The 17,716-nt window shown below is 39.5% G+C and overlaps 1 protein-coding gene and 1 long non-coding RNA gene across 7 annotated transcripts in view; one reads left to right on the top strand and one right to left on the bottom strand.

Annotated features, from left to right (window-relative positions):
* Positions 1-2,841: 2,841 nt before the first annotated feature.
* Positions 2,842-17,716, bottom strand: part of LOC6535551 (patj homolog) — a 29,571-nt gene continuing 14,696 nt past the window's right edge. For all 6 annotated transcript variants that reach the window (XM_039375427.1, XM_039375428.1, XM_039375430.1 and 3 more), the window contains one exon: positions 2,842-4,961. The gene's annotated coding sequence lies outside the window, so the exon portion shown is untranslated. The remainder of the gene's footprint in view (positions 4,962-17,716) is intronic.
* On the top strand, positions 8,400-9,659 carry LOC120321745. The gene is made up of 2 exons (XR_005561458.1): positions 8,400-8,742; positions 8,819-9,659. It is a non-coding gene; the product is annotated as an uncharacterized LOC120321745 (long non-coding RNA).

Genomic DNA, 17,716 nt, shown 5'->3' on the forward strand with positions numbered 1-17,716 from the left:
CGCGTGGTTACCCGCAAATGTATATACAGACGTGTGACTACAGTGGTCAATCCCTAATTAGGACTGGAGATCGAGCATGGATTTAAGGTAGCTAATGTTAAAGTTGGAAGATTAAGCTTTGATTGTCCCCTAGAATCTTACTAAGAAAAGTACTTACCCTAATCGAGATATACATATAACTCATAAAATTTTCAAGAATAAGATAATTACTTATGATTTCGAGACAATTCTAAGTGTTTACCCTATCGATAGATGCCTGTGGACTCGCTCACATCTGAGCGCAGATTTGCAGAGCCGGCGAAGAAGATGTCGTTGACAATTGAATTTAAATGACCACTCCACCCCGCTCCACATCGCCGCCTATTTTTCGACCCCTCAAACGTCACCGGCATATTTTCAATTTACTTAAATGCTTGTTGCGCGGCATACGAAATGAGCTAGAAAGAGAGGGGCAACTTGCCCCTAGCTCCCCACTTTCGCGCCCCTCGTTTGATTTTTCCGAGTTTTCCACCTGTCGTGACTGTGAAGGTTAGGTGCGAATTTGCACAAGCCGCAATACAAGAACGTGAGAGGGTCGGAAAATGCTGCTCGCTATTTACACACGTTTTCCATTTTTATACCCGTTACTCGTAGAGTAAAAGGGTATACTACATTCGTTGAAAAGTATGTAACAGGCAGAAGGAAGCGTTTCCGACCATATAAAGTATATATATTCTTGATCAGGATCAATAGCCGAGTCGATCTGGCCATGTCCGTCTGTCCGTCCGTCTGTCCGTCCGTCTGTCCGTCTGTCCGTCCGTATGAACGTCGAGATCTCAGGAACTACTAAAGCTAGAAAGTTGAGATTAAGCATACAAACTCCAGGGACATAGAAGCAGCGCAAGTTTATCGATTCATGTTGCCAGGCCCACTCTAACGCCCACAAACCGCCCAAAACTGCCACGCCCACACTTTTGAAAAATGTTTTGAAATTTTTTCATTTTTGTATTAGTCTTGTAATTTTCTATCTATTTACCAAAAAACTTTTTGCCACGCCCACTCTAACACTTTTGAAAAATGTTTTGATATTTTTTCATTTTTATATTGGTCTTGTGAATTTCTATCGATGTGCCAAGAAACGTTCTGCCACGCCCACTATAACGCCTACAAACCGCCAAACACTGTGGTTAAGACTCTCCTTTTCCCTTCCACTAGCTGAGTAACGGGTATCAGATAGTCGGGGACTCGACTATAGCGTTCTCTCTTGTTTAATTTGTGTTTTACTCCGCTTTTCATCCAATTTTTTCATTCCTTTTTAGCGGCTTACGCATTCAGTTAGCATATCTTTTTGTAATGTATTGTTTTTTTGTCATTTACTTTGCACGCTAACTTTTTTTTTTTTTTTTTTTTTTTTTTTCTTGTTGCAAACTGCACGCCCCTTACCCACACCGCCAACTGTGTTAAATTTTTTTATGTATCTATCACGCAGACTTACGATGTGACTTCATATTATCATTAATCATTAGCTTTTTTGTGTGGCAACGCAGACTAATGTTTTTACCTCGAAAATTTGTTTTACTTTATTCGGAAGTGTACTAAATATGCAAGACTGAGTAACCACAAATTTTAATAATTCTTGAACAGCTGTTGTCTGGAATAAAATCAGGAGAAAAGTGGTTTGGGATATAGTGGAACATATTTAAATGTTTAAAGTAATAAATACCTGTGCAGTAATATTTAAGATAAATTATTAAAATGGTTATTATTAAATGGTTATTTGATGGTTATGTAAGCAAATCAAAATGTAAATAAATCTTTTCAGTTGGCTAAGCTCACTGCATTTAGATTTGTCAATTATGGTTTTGATGGTTTTTAAACTTACTAACTCGAAATGTATTTACTTAAGATAAAACAAGAGAGAACGCTATAGTCGAGTTCCCCGACTATCTGATACCCGTTACTCAGCTAGTGGAAGGGAGAAGGAGAGTCTTAAACACAGTTTTTGGCGGTTTGTAGGCGTTAGAGTGGGCGTGGCAAAAAGTTTTTTGGCAAATCGATAGAAATTTACAAGACCAATACAAAAATGAAAAAATATCAAAACATTTTTCAAAAGTGTGGGCGTGGCAGTTTTGGGCGGTTTGTGGGCGTTAGAGTTGGCGTGGCAACATGAATCGACAAACTTGCGCTGCGTCTATGTCTCTGGAGTCTGTATGCTTAATCTCAACTTTCTAGCTTTTGTAGTTCCTAAGATCACAGCGTTTATACGGACGGACAGACAGACGGACAGACGGACAGACGGACATGGTCATATCGACTCGGCTATTGGTCCTGATCAAGAATATATATACTTTATATGGTCGGAAACCCTTCCTTCTGCCTGTTACATACTTTTCAACGAATCTAGTATACCCTTTTACTCTACGAGTAACGGGTATAAAAATACAAACCCATAGAACTGAACACCCTAATTTACCTTAGAACTCAGCGGAGAGCCATCATCACTTGTTTCCCGAAAATGCTGGAAAATGCCATTCATTCGCTTACGGTCCATTTCACTGCAACTTCCCAACCTCTGAAACTTTAATTCAATTACGCCGCATCCATAAAACATGCCAGTGACAAAATATATATTTTTCGAGTAATTTAGTCAAATGTAGTTTTCACAGCCCCTATGGGAGCCGTGTACTATGGAAAGTGCACTCCATGCACTTTACGCCTCCAGTTCGCAGTGTGTTGTTTCCATTTCCGGTTGAACAATTGATTGAACAGCATCCCGATATATGGGGGTTCCCCGCATACCCCGCACTCCCTGCATACCCCACTGGTGCCCATTTGTGAAATAAATGAAATTGCACACTCAAATGGATCTTTGTACGTGTATTAATACTTTTGTTATATTTTCGCATTCGTTTATTGAACGTTCGTCAATTTACATACTCTGTGTCTAATGTAGCCTATGTTTTGCCGAACTGCATATGGATTTCAACTTTAGTATGCGTTGCATTTCGTGTTTCTTGTGTTTCAATTCGATTCGATTGTGGTTCATTGTTACATCATGTTACGTGTAGTTTAAGTCGATTTTCTAGTTGGTTTTCGCTCGAAAGAGTTGTTTCATTAGTTGTAATGGTTAGTGGTAAGTTGTTTTAGATATTATGATTCTTGCATTGATGTGCGTGTTCTTATATACGTGTGTGTGGTATTTTTTGTGTGTTAGTGTGGTTGCGTGATAGATAGATAGATAGATAGATAGATAATGTATCTGCTTATTTTGTTTGACTTGCGTGGAACTTTTTCTCATTTCATCTGCAAAATATAAAAGTTTTCATAAGCCAAAGTGCATAAGTTTAATGTTTCTCTTTGTCTTTGTGTGAATCGGTATACGAATGGACAGTGTGCTTTACAACTGCAAGTCGAATTAAATTACTCAAGTATACAAAACTTGGGAAAATCAATCCAAATTATATATTTATTTCATTCAAAAAATTTAGCCGAAAAGAAGTATATCTTTAAATGATATTACAAAATGTGTGTTCTTAGGTCAACAAGAAAAACAAATTAAAGATAAATCAATTTTACCTGATATTAACTATTTTTGAAAGATATTGTAGTTTTAAAACACACTGCATGTGTTGTTATCCTAATCTAATCGTTCAGTTATTTTAAGATAGCTCAAGCATCTTGTTGATGTGATTAATAACTTTATATACTCATGAAGTCGAATTCAGCTTGATAACAAAGAATCGATCAACAGAAATGTATTAACAATTTAAACATTTTATTGTTCGCTAAGAATTATCAATCATAGTTTTTTTTTCTTTCATTAATCATTTGCTTTGTTGTTTGTCCATTTAAAATTAGTATCACTAATAAGCTTTTGTTTTAATGTGTATATTCTCTATGCAGCAAGAGGTGATAAATAGTCCTCACCTTTTTAACACCTCACCAATGTCTATATTTTCGATCTACTTTAGTTCAGTTTGTGTGTGTTTTTCATTCAATTGTGTAGTTTGTGTGTTGACTTGTTACTAAAGTTAAAGTTTTACTTTTGCTTGGTCGTCAATTGTAAATATATATTATTATATTCATAGGCATAGAATTTGCAGTATCTATGATAGGTATATTTAATCGTTTATACGCGCCACTAATCCCAAGTATCTGTGCAATGCAGCAACTCCCAGTTCCTATACAGTTTGAAAAATGTCCACGAATTCTTGAGGATGTGAGCGATATCTACTCAGTGCCCCCCACCTAGCCTTACCTATTTAAGTATGTATATGTATAAATGATTTACAAGCTAGAAATTGTAAATTTATGCTACGTAAAGTTGAAAAGGACAATAAAAATAATCTCTGGAATATTTACAGCGGTTTCCTAATGTGGGCGGGGCGGGGAAGTGGTTCTTATGCTATTCTGCTATTTGGGTATTTGGGTATTCGGGTGGATATGTGGAAACTACCGGGGAGCTATCATTATTGCCATCATGGCCTCGACATATGCATACTAAACTGGAAAAATGTTTTGCGATATTTGCGTGTATGAATAAATTCCGATTTCGCCACACTTCGTTCGCTTGGAATTTCGTGTGTTTTATTCCCGTTGATGTTCAACTCTATTTGATGTTGTAAGCTTTTTGTTCAAGCCTGTCCGCAGAAATTGTTATTAACAATTTATCGATACAACAATTTGTGATATTTTTAGAGTTGTTGCGTGCCTTTCAATTTATTTATTTATGCGTTTTTAGTATTCAGTGTTCAGCGTTCAGAGTTCGAGGTTCGGGGTTGGGCCATCAATTTGAAACTAACTCGTGTATAGTTAATCCAATCGGGAAATGTGCGGATTTGGTTATATATTATGTACAAATTGTTCTAATGTCCAGACTCGCTGATTTGAGCCGCAGACTTCTCTGTGTGGTTGCTTTGGATTTCCAATTCGGGGCTGCTGGTCGTGATGCATTCACAAGGCCGATATGAGGGTCATAAAATCTGCAAATAGCGAAGCGAACAAATATGAAAATTAGATTAGCGGTCGTGATGGCTGCGGCTAAGCAAATACACATATAATTCCTTCCATATTCCCATCGATAACGGCCGATTGATTCGGCTATATTTATATAAGCTATAAGCCATAAGTGAGCTTATGTGTTCAATGAATACCGTAGTGAATGGAAATATTCAATTTGTGGTCGCAACTCAGGCCACTTATTCATTTACTGCACTGGCAAATTTTAATATTGGGATAGCAATATGCAATAAGTAGTGCTTATTATACGTGAATCTGTAACAATAACGTAGTTTCTTGTGCATATTAAGAGCGGATAATGAGCCAACACAATGTTTACGGAATCAGGAGCTAACATCACTTAATGGCCGTAATAAATTAGGTTCATGACTCTCAAATTAATGAACTTTTGCTGGCAATTAGTTCATATAAATTTATTACTTAATGCATGAGGGTAATTTCGGGTAATGCCAACAGGCCAACCATGAGCATATCGCACTGCCGTTGGGATCCGAAGCCCATTATTTGGTAACTGGCATTGTCAGGGCCGTTTCCTGTGGGTCTCAACACTTTCGGCCATGGCTCAGACTCATTTCGTGTAATGGACCATTCGGTTATTCGTTATTAACCCAAATGGGCATTCAACAAACCTAAAAACGCGCTGGAAAATATGGCAACACTTTGCTTTCGGCCAATATATGTGGCAGTGGCAACCAGAATCCAATCGATTTTAGGAGTCACAAACCGAAAGGTTTTCCTCAGGGGAGTATCCGGTGAATGTTATGTCACTTTATGGCAAGTTCAGTGTGTTACAACCTAAGACTGGAAATAATATTGGGTTATATGTTGAGATTGTTGAGATAACATTGATGAAATACTCTTGACTTTTCCCAAGTAAAGAAAGTTCAGAAAACATGTTTTTCTTTTTCGTATCGATAGTGACCTTGTAAAATCCGTTCCACGCACACATTTTAATATGAAGGATGTAAAGGGCCATGAATTTTCAGAACCTGACAATTTTTTAATCAACACCCAGATGGCCAAAAGCAACAAATGGCGCGAAACGAAAACCCGGCTACAAAATGTCGTGGCACAAATAAAAACAAATGCAAAATATTCCCTGGCAATTTTGGCACGTGCACGGCCCACACTGTTGTTGCCGTGCTTATTGTAGCTGTTGTAGTTGTTGTTGTTGGCGATTGTGTGAACCTTGATTAACGCAACAGGGGGAGAGGGGGTGGGAAGGGACCCGACTGGCAACATTGGCGGTGGGGATATTGTTGCTGTTTGCCAAATCTCTCGGCGCTGTCTCTCTAAATTTTAACTATGAATGTCCTGGGCCAGCGACAACAACAGAAATTATACACTGAATGGAAAATACTTTTAGGGCTAGGAAATTCCCAAATCAACCAAAAAACAAATAAAACAAAATAAGAATATTGGTTTGATTTTATATATGCATGTCAAGTTTAGTAACAGTTTTATCAATGAATTTACGGGAATAAGTTCAAATTAAATATTACCAAATTATGTAAAGTTTATTATATAAACTCAGGAATTTATAGGTACATATGTATATGTTACCTATGATTAATGGATTTTTTAGAACTTTATTTATTTTTGATCCCTATCCAGCACACTGTAGTTCATTTGCAATTCAAAGTTCCTGGGATCTTCATTACCTGTTCGAACAACACGATAGTTTTTCCAGGTGCATTTGCCTATTTGTGTGTGCGAGTTGTTTGTGTGTGAGTTGGCAGTAAAATTTGTTTACCAAAACCTTCTTAGCTTGGCTTAGTAGCCCCCGCACTGCCATTGTTTGTGTATTTGCATTTCGGCTACTCTTGCTGTCTTGTGCCCCCAAAAGCAGCCCCAAAACCACCCATTACACCCCCATTAAGCCCCTTGGAAGCCCCTACCCCTTTACCTACGCCCCTGGGTGTGAAATTTTATGCATATATGTACATATCTATGAATGCGAGTGCGAGCGAGTGTGCTTGTATGTGTTGGTGAGAGAGTTCGTGCCTCGCCTTTGGCCTTTTTGCAGCTTTTGCTTTTTAGCCACTTTTGTTTGCCTTGCTGTTTTTGCCTTTGTTTGTCGCTCCTTGTTCCTTGTTCCCTGGCTTTGGGCTTTCGGCTTTGGACAGCCCCGAGTCCTTTGACCAGGCTGTAAGCGAAAAAAAGGGAAAGGTATAGGATTGGATGCGATGGGATAAGATAGGCGGACCTGGGAGTATGGAAAACCGCATCGCACTAAAACATCTCAGACAAGTGAAATTTAAATTGGTTTCCCGCCACTTTTCTATTGTCGCGGGAAATGCAAAGTGCATTTGGCCAAAGAAGAATTTTTTAGGAGAGTAATATATTAATGAGAGAGTCGATAGTCGCAATAGCAACTGCTACTTTATTGCGTCTATTGCGAACTTTCAGGAAATTCATAATTATACGTTTTTTGCAAAATACTTAAAAGTAATTAATCCACATGCTTGGCAATATCCAGAAAAGTAACTTTGAATCACGGTCATGGTAATCTTCTGTCGAGGTCAGCTACTTCTTTCTGGTTTATGATATTGCCGGATTTTTATATTTCACGGCAGCCAAATAGAGGGATTTTTGGTTACGCGGAGACTGCAATATATACGAAACCTGGCGCAGCTGCTCGCCGGGCGTAGGTTGTCGGAATCTCAGACTCGGCCTTTTTTGGACACTGAAACCGCAGCGCGGAACGTGTTATGCAAATCTGGCTTGGCTGTGAACGGCTGTCCGAGGTTTTGCCGGCCTTTATTTGGCCTGCAATGGGATCTGCTGTTGACCATCTGCAGTGCCAACGGTGGCATCAAAAACAATTTAGCTGCTCCGCTCCGCTCGGCACTTTTTGCCACCGAAGCACTCTTTTTTCGCCTTTATTTGATTCACTCAAAGTTTTAATTTAAATTGCAAACAGTCCATTGTTTCGCGCTTATTGTTCTTTTCATGTTTGCCGTCGTCCCAGTTTTTAGCCATCTTTTTCCGCAATTAGCATTGCAATGAGGGTTGGCATGGGTTTGGCCTAGGTTGTCGCATTAAAAATGATATCCTAAGTAGATTGCTCAAATTGCTTACAATTATATTTAATAGGTCGTTCAAGTGGCCCCCATAAGCGTAGAACGAGCAGCTCATTTAAAATCCAAGTTGGAAACCGAGGGATGCGTTCTTGAGGCACCCATTCCTTTGCGATTCGATGCTCAAAGGCAAAAGCAATTTATCAAAAATCGGTCAAGAGCACTCGGAAAACGGAAATAAGAAACGCGCAACCGTACAAGACACTGACGTGAACGGTGTGGTTTCCAATGGGAAATAATAGCAAAAGCACTTATGTTTTTAGTTTTAGTCCTGATTTCAATGCATTTACGTTCATAGGAGTAATATATTTTATATATTATAAAGATCAACAATTTCCCAGAACACTCGAAATTATTATATATATTTCTAGCCATCCTTACAAAGATGGACTTTCGATTTTTCCAACTATAAAGGGGAAAAATTCGACATCTGAAACCTCTCGATAAAAAAGGAGGGAGAAGTAGTAGGTCAGGCATACAGTATAATAAATGAAGCACATGTCCAATCACTTGTGCCATTTTGTTCGCCAATCAAAGTTTTCAGAGCGCTTGAAAAAGGAACTAAAACAAAAAGACTAAAAAGTTGGTGAACTTTCTGCAGGGCAACTTATCGACAGTCTCCGGGCCACAAAACAATCAAAGCGAGCCCCGTTACGAGAAAGGGGTGAGCGGAAAGGCGAGGGAGAGGGCGTGGCACACATCCTAGGGTAAACAATAAACTTCAATTATGAATATTTCAGCAACTGGGATGGCAAAGTGCAGGCGAAAGAGTTGAAACATACCTAAGGTGCGACAGCAGCAGGAAAAGGACTAACTTTGGAGGTAAAACTCACCGTGGGAAACTTGGCGAGAAGGTGAGGAAAGTTCAGGGGCATTGACTTTGATCTTGGTCCTCCGGCTTTGTTTGCCATTCCATTCGAAGGCAAATAATAGAGAACCAAATAAGCAGCGGCTCGCCGAGTCTGAAAGCAATTAAATGGGATTTTCGCCTGGCTTAATGGCCAAAAGACGACGACGGAGCCCATCTAATTAATAATTAAATTAAATTTCCGTCCCAACCATAAAAGTATTAATTGCTGTCCACAAATCTGGCTTAGCCAAATCCCTCAAGTGGCCAATAACCCAACGATCCCGAGCTGCAAAGGACCGTCAGCTGCCATTCCGTCCAAAGTGTTGCCTTGTTGCTTCCGGTGGCGGGAGCAGCTCGAAAACCAATTGCTCCTTCGAATCCTCCTCCCAGGAACTGGCTTCCGAGATTGGATTGGGCTATAATAAAAAATGAGCCATGCCCCAATGCCACCACTCGGCAAGCCAATGTAATGTGAAGCTCGGGGACGGGCGACGTTTCCGCTTCCCGTTGGACAACTTCCGGTGGCAGCAGTTTGGCGCCACGTCACATTGACAGCCTCCACACGGTCTTATCAATATTGAAGCAACGTATGCGTGTGTGTGTGTGTGTTTGCCCCACAAATGGCCGCATAAAATGCTTCAGCACCAAAGTGTCTCTAACTATACTGAAAAAAGCATGTAAACAAAGTTTAGGGGTTTGCTTTAATAATACAAGTTTTTTTGGGTAACTAAGTACTGCCATATCTAGCTATGTCTTTCGACCTTCGAATTAAGTGAATATTTTCGCTGATAAGCCTTTCACAAGAGTTCCGTATGTTTTGGTTTGTGTATGTATGTTTGGCCATAGATTAAGACATAATAAGCATATAATAAGTATACCTATAATATCTATATATATATTTTAGTAAATATCGAATGTGCCCTGCATTTACATTGCATTAAATCGAACGCAAGGTATCATATTTATATTATATTTTAATTGTCTCTTATTTAGCCAATACTTTCAAGAGTTACATACAAATTTGCAAAAGTTATTCTGTTTATAAGGAAGGTCATGTTTATTTGTATTCTCTGTTTTTTCGCTCTGCATGAAGCGTGTGATAAAATTGCGCTGATGCTGGAGGGAAAAGCCGAGGGACAGAGGCCCGAAATTGTATTGCAATAAAATGATTTATTTGCCCATATTTCCATTCGCATACCAGCGAATACCAGTCCAACTAAAAGTGGCAGTTGAGCCACTGACATGTTGAAATATGCCATTGTCTTGTGGCACGCGCGCATCGGACAGGCGGAGGATTCTTTGTGAGGTCGCTCTTGAGAAAATGTAATAATTCCGATGCTGAAAAGGACGGCCTAGACTGCCATGTGGAGTGTGTTGATAAGACCGCACGCCGTAGAACCAGATTTTCCATCTACAGAGGCCCGTGTCGCTCAGCTCGGACTTGTTATGTCATCCGCCTCCGTTTTATTGCAGCCGCAACTTTTATTAAATCGCCATGAGGAACCACCGAAGGAGCAGGAAAAAGGAGCATGGAAAAAATTCATTATTTGACTGCCCCTGAAAAAAAAGAGTGAAACCTTATCTGCAAATGTCGTTTGCCTTCCTGTCTTCATTCCCTTAACGATTGGGACGCCGGATTTGGGGAAAAAGAGTGAAGAAAGGGATTCACTTTGCCTCGACTTTATTGGCCTTAAAATAGCCTGCCATGAATGCCATTTTCCCGGTTTATCAACGGCAATTGGGCCAAGCCCAGCCCAATCAAACCATTGACGTAGATAAATTTAATTTACCTTCTATTTGGCTTGCGAATTTATTTATATGCTGATTTTGAAAACGAATTTGCTTAATGGAACAATAACAACGAATTTCGTGCAGCTTCTAAAGGCCGAAATTGAGTTAACTCGGCATAAAAGCCAGCCAACTGCCAAGGGAGACAAACTTGCTTTGACAGGTATACGCAACATACGTATCACGTATCCGCCATGTCAGCTGTAGGAGTATATGCTCAATTTTCGCAGTCGCATGTTAAGCACGCCTCATCAGTGCTATCGCTATTTTGCAATGACATTCCAATAGCTTTCTTCGATTGCTTGATGCAACGACTGAATTTGCATAATATTAACTATTTTGTGGTCCAATTTATTCGTATTATAAATGTGAATATTCCATGCATATTGAATTAAAATACCTAAACAATTTAATTAAAACTTGTCTGAATAACAAGTAAAAAATATTCAAATGCTGCGCTGTGTGAAAGACAATTGAAAGGCAATCGTTTAGTCAATGTTTGACCAGAATTAGGGAAGAGAAGAGCATTACATTTTTCATAATTAATGAATGGGCCGAATAAGTCGAGAAATGCCAGAGCTCAATACTCCACAAAGGGAAAAATAGTTTAATGGCATTTTAATTACAAAATGAAACGAAAAGACCACGAAGGCCTTCGATATTTAACTGTCAGCTGGGGATATGCCCCATTTTGTTGCCTTTGTGATTATTATTATTCTTGTTGTTGGCACGGTGTAGTTACAAATGGTCGGGCTATAAATTGCCACAGCCATAGTGTCCATCATGTTGAAATGCTTGAATTTTTCATTGCTGGCATTTCAATTTCATGGCCAACCATTAAAATTGACAGAACACCCACACCCAACCCCCGTCCACTTACATAAACGCCCCCACAATGTGCTGGGTGAAAGAACGAAGGGGAGAAGAGAGAGTGATAAAAAGAGGCCAACAGCAAATAGTCAAAATGTCCTCTAAAAATTTTCTTACAAAAGTATTCGAAACTTTAAAAAACCCAGTTTTACCATTTAGTCGTTTTAAATTTTTCTCTTTCTTTTCCCATTTTTGTATGTTCATTTCTCCGCGGAAATCGGCAGCTCGTTCTGTGCAGAAATTTCCCTTCGCTTTTTCCTTGAAAGCATGTTGCATAATTTACGGGCTGAGAGCTGCGAGGAATGAAAAGGGCGGATCAGCTGATTTGCTTTTTGCTTGGCTTTTGGATTTTGAGTTCAGTGCAGCATTGCTTTGTTTGCGATTAGACTGCTGGCTCCGAAAAGCGTGCTACACACACAATAAAATGTTTCTTTGCATTTGAGATTTGTGGCTGCAACAGCTGCTGCCATGGTTGCTGGCCTTTCCAGAGTTTGGCAAAACCATTACTTACAGTCAAACTGGGCGTGGAAGCGACTAATGTTAGCGGGAATTGCGAATTCATGATTCGCCGGGGAGGAGTTGAGGCAAATTAAATTTTTAAACTGGCTAGGGAATTGTAAGCAAGGGGAAAAGGCAGCTCATCACTCACTGGCTTACTTTAAAATGGGCAATCAACAAATATTATTAATCTTTGACATTATTTCAAAATTACCAAAAGGTTCCAGAGCTGGTGCATTCAAGCAAGCTTTTAAGTCTAATAGTCACGTTTAAGGAAACCCATCAAAACATAGAATTCAATTAGCAAATCGAAGCATTTTATCAATAAATACAAATATGATTCAGTTACTAAGAAAAGCCTCTTACGTCTTTGCTAACCAATATAAATAAATATATAATATACAATAATAAATATATAATCCTCGCAGTGCGGCTGCTGACAATAACTGAGTGTACATCTGTTTCGCTGATTGATTTACCACTCGCTTGAAACAATTTGATCTGCATGCGCTTGACAGTCGCTTGATTTACGCCAGTGAAAACATGGCTAATCGGCCTCCAGCCATCGAATGTGTCAACTCAACACTGACCCACAAAAGCCAATGGCTTGGAGATTAACCCCCGACTGCCCCAAGCGCCCCACCGTCCCAGTCCGCTGGGGAATTCTTCGCCGGCACCAGGCCACATTGAATTTATGCTCGCTAAACTTTATAATTAATTACATTCGCATAATAAACGAACTTAAATATGAAAATGAAGTGCAAATACAGGCAGCACAATAGGATGACAAGGGGGCAGATTGAATTGAGCAAGGGGCTTCGGGCAAATCATGGGGATGGAACTTTGCTGTTCCGTTTGTGCATAAAACGCGGAATAAGCAACGCGGTGCCACAATTTAATACCGCTTACATGAAATTCATTTGCACAAAATCAATTTCAATTTACATTGATTGTGGCGGGCAAAAAGGTGTCAAAATGTGCCGGAAAAACTAAGGAAAATCTGGAAGGGGGTAAATAAGCGGTTGTTTCTGACATTATGTCATTGTGGTTTCGAATTTTTTGCGATGGTAAAGTTAACGTGATAAATACGAAATGATGAAACATCAAATTTGCATTATCTAAATACTGATGTGTTGGGGAAAAGATTAGTTGGCGTGGGTTTCAGCTTTCCTAATTCGTTTTTCATGTACAACATTTATATGCATTTCAGATTATTCTGCATAATATTTAAAAAAAATTACTAAATACTTACATAAGGAAACAGTCACATTGAAAGCCTGTTCTTTTACCGATTGATTAAAAATATATTTGGTAAGAGAGCTATGTTCTTTAAAAATTATCTGAAAAAGTTAGTGTGACTTTAACATTTATATTAAAACAAATTGTTTAAGCCCCCTATCGATTTCGAATTGATTTCCGTCAGAATCTATTTAAATGTGGTCTGCTGTACGCTTAGCAAAAGTTATTCGGGGCATAGAAAGCACACAATTGCGGGTCTGTTTGGTGTGCGGAGTACCATATATGGTTAACACCAACTAGTAATAGAAATCCTCCGCTTGGAGCCTTGACAGGATAATGTGAACATGAGAAGCGCTTCCAAGGAGCGCGCGCACACACACACACTTGATTGCCTGGCTTAGTTGTGTGGCTGGTTTGGCATTGGCATTCCCTCTCACTCCTACACCATCCCCCCCCCTTTTTACCGGATAATATCGCCATCAATCAGAACCCGAAACAGATCCGATATGCATGTCCTATTCGCATTTGCAAACGATGCTTCTGGGCAGGACAATCGGTCGGCACAAATCAAAGGGATTTGCTCTCGGGAATCGGAACATTTTAGTGTATCCATATTTTATGCACATTTGATCAAGCCCAGTTTACAGGGGAATTGTACCCGAGACAAATATCCAAACCTAATGTGATTAATCTTGATAACAATGAAAGGTACTTGCTTCGCTAAGAAGAAGGAGTGCTCTTATACAACAATATTTGAGAAATTCAAATATAAAACCAAGATCCGTTAACCAGCAACGAAAGAATTCAACAGCTCCTTAGTTCAGAAACTCCTAGAAGTGACACATTTATTAGAAAAATGTGTGTGAAGCACTCTAAGCGAGAAAAGCAAATACTGAGCAATGCACTTCAGCTTTGTGTCAAGTATGAAGCCACTATTCACCTTACTTGTTATGCCTATCAGTTCACAATTATCCAAATCAGTCAAGTGCTGGGCAAACTCAAATTTTCATACAGATAGAGAGAAAGCGCAAATAGTTAAATAAATGCAAATGGCGAGCATTCATGTGGAGTCTCAAAATGGACAGAAACTACTCAGATATCATGTGTGTGCACTTAAAAATTGCATTGCCTGCTTTCAGGCTGGGAAACTGGGTGAAGCGGAAATACAAAGGCGTAGGGAAAAACCGAGCGAGAAGTTGGTGGAAATGGCAAATGGGAAACGAAGCGAAATCGCCTCGGGGCCAAGCCTATGCAAATGTGATCCGAAAGCGAGAGCTCATGGTAATTGAATCACGCTGCGAGTTGTAAGCGAGTTGTAATGCATTCCCACACTTTCCCCGCCCCACAAATTTCCCGAAAGCGCCCCCAGGCAAGCCATTAGAAAAGTGCACGAGTGGGTGGCTGGGCGGCGTTATGGGGCCGTGGTGGGAGATCGTTTGACAAACGGCATTTCAATGCTTTTAACGCACACGCAAACTAACAAACAAACAAATAACAAATATCATTACAGCGACTTACACATGCAACGGCTGGCTGACAACGACAGAAGTACATGTGATAAAATGACAGATGTTGTCGGGACAGTAGTACCAAAATGGTTAGGCAAAATCCCCTAAAATAAGTGCTATTTAAATACGAAAAACAAAAAAGTCAGCATATGATTCAATTTATGTTGAGTTGTCAAAATTATAAGCTATGTTACCAAAAAGCACATTCTACTCAAAGTATTGTGAATGATAAATAGAAGTTATTGTGAATAGATGAAGAAGTCAACTTGTCCAATACTCGGTGCTATTTTTATTCATGCCACTGTGCAAATGAACACGGCAAAGGATATGAAAGCCGGCGACGACAACGAGCATACATAAAAGATGAAGAAAAATTGCATATAAATGCGGAAAACACTTGCGGGGGCGGTGAAGAGCGGAAGGGTGCCGTGGCAAGGAGATGAGAGAGCTGCTTGCCATTTTCAAGTGGTTGTTGTTGGACGGCCGGCGAAGACAGGCGCTCAACCGTCGATTGAACTTCCCAGGGCGTATGCGTAATTTTCTCATACATGAACAATATACATACGTACAGGCTTACTCTATAACTATGACCAGCCCATGCAATTCAAGAACTTCTTTGTAGAACACTTGTGGGATGAATATTTCTGAATATCTGGCTTTTTCCGATAAATACTTTATTATTACATATTTTTAGGAATGAAAGTATTCCAGTGCTTGAAGAATACTGCAAAACGAAGTCAGCGAGGATTGACTGTGTGACTATACCTGAGTATTATATGCAAATTCGCATACATCCGAACAAAAATAAACATTCTCGGCTTCTACAGTACATCTCCATTCAATATACAGACCGTGATGTGAAAAGCATTTTCGCGTTGAGAGCTACAAAAGATGTGAAATAGCATAAAAAAGGGGAGAACGAAGTGAATAATAGGGTGCCAGTTGAACGTACCATCGTCGCCATCGAAACACGTATTAAACTAAAGGACATTTAACCCTTTTAAACTCAATACTGTACTGAGAATTAAAAGTAATACATAATAATATGCTTTGGAAAGTAAGTTACACTCATTATAAGCATGGAAACATGCCCAGATATCACAGAAGAAGCCCAACAATTTCTAAATAATCGAAAAACCACCGACTTCCCTAAAGATCCAACCACACAAAGCTTTGCAACCATAATAAAATTTATTAAGAAAAACTAATCAGTAAAATTAAGTCCCAGCATTTAAACCCTTAAGCTATATTAAACATTGTATATATGTGCATACGAATGCCTCGTAGCTAGTACTATTTACGTTTAGTTTAATCTTAATTTTGTAAAATATATTATCATCTCTAATAAATAAATAAAATACGTTTTACCCTACGAGTGACGAGAATAAATATGTTTGAACACCCCAAGAATTGTTTTTTTTTTGTTTTTATTTGTACAAACAAAAGTCCTTGTGATTTAAACATAAAAACCAAATGCTAGACAGTGAAATAGGTCATTATCCAGTCACTCGTGGATGTAGTAGTTTTCGACACTACAAAGTAAAAGAAATTTTGATAGCTGCTTCGATCTAGCCCTTCCAATGTCCGTTTGAATAAACGTCAAAATGTATGGGCATGCGAATTCTACTGAAACCAACGCCGTCAAATAGATTTCAAAACATTGCCACGCCCAAAGTAACGCTCACGAAACACCCAAAACTGCCTCGACCACACCTTTGAAAAGCGGATTTTATCATTTCTTTGTTGCCAAAACATTTTAGCTCTCTGCTGCTTAGCACTTCAGTTTTATTGGGAGTGTGGTACTTAAAATTATTGACCATAAAGGCTTTATTAAACCTTATTGTTCGCTGCTCAGTCCAACAATCTCGACTGACATTTAAATATTATAGTTTATCTGACAGCTAGTACTTCTCTTTATTTTCATTAAGCTTATTTCCGATTATATGTGGCTCCATTTTCCAAGCTTGAGCATTTCCCATTTCCCAGTTTTCTCTTGACACATTCATTTTCTTTAAGACCAACAAAGGTTTACGTCTGTGACATTTTGCTACGTTCCCCATTTAAATTAAATGTTCATGCCGTTTCTATGTTTCTGTTGGCTCAGACCTAAGCTGCTACAATATTCAGACTGGTAATGCATAAAGCAACAAGGGTAGTACCTACAATAAAAAGAATTGAGGAGCACCAGCAGATGCTACATCAACAAGGTTTTAAAATCACTCTTAACATGTTTTATACGTTGTTAGTATATTGGAATAGGCTGAAAGATAGTATTTCTGATGTACTGCTTTCGTAATCGAACAGCCAAGTTAGATGACTAGGATCCGACCATAAATGCTCACCACTATTGCTGGTTCATCGTTTGTACTGAAATGCGCAGCTAAATGAACTTTGAGCTGCTATGCAAGCGATGGACAGAAGGGGAATGAATGGCGTGTGAGAGTGTGGCATGTGGGGAGGATGTCAGGACATTTGGCATTTGGGGGTAATCTTGGCATGCACAATGAGCTCTCGATGACGTCGCGTGTGTGTTGGCTCACGGGCTATCTGGCAGCCGCAGTGGCTGGAAACATTTTGGCCTTGCATGCAGGACAAACAACTCTGGACCTCGAAGGAGAGAGGGGTTGTTATAGGCAGAGGCGTGGTTTAAAGGGGGCTTGTGTTTGGGGGTAGAGGTGCTAGTAAGCCGGTGGAACAGGTGAGCGAGTCCAAAAACAGCCGAGGGCCCTGTTTCGCGGCCCGTTTGCACTGCAATTAAGAGCCTGACCAAGAACAAATGCATGCAATTTTGCACTTGATTCACATTTGCCTCAAACGGCAAACCTAATTAAGTTGAAAGCCAAAATCAACGAGTCAGTATGCTCACATTGAGGAAGCCTTTAGTG

The sequence above is a fragment of the Drosophila yakuba genome, chromosome 3R (assembly GCF_016746365.2).
Source record: "Drosophila yakuba strain Tai18E2 chromosome 3R, Prin_Dyak_Tai18E2_2.1, whole genome shotgun sequence".
NCBI lineage: Eukaryota > Metazoa > Arthropoda > Insecta > Diptera > Drosophilidae > Drosophila > Drosophila yakuba.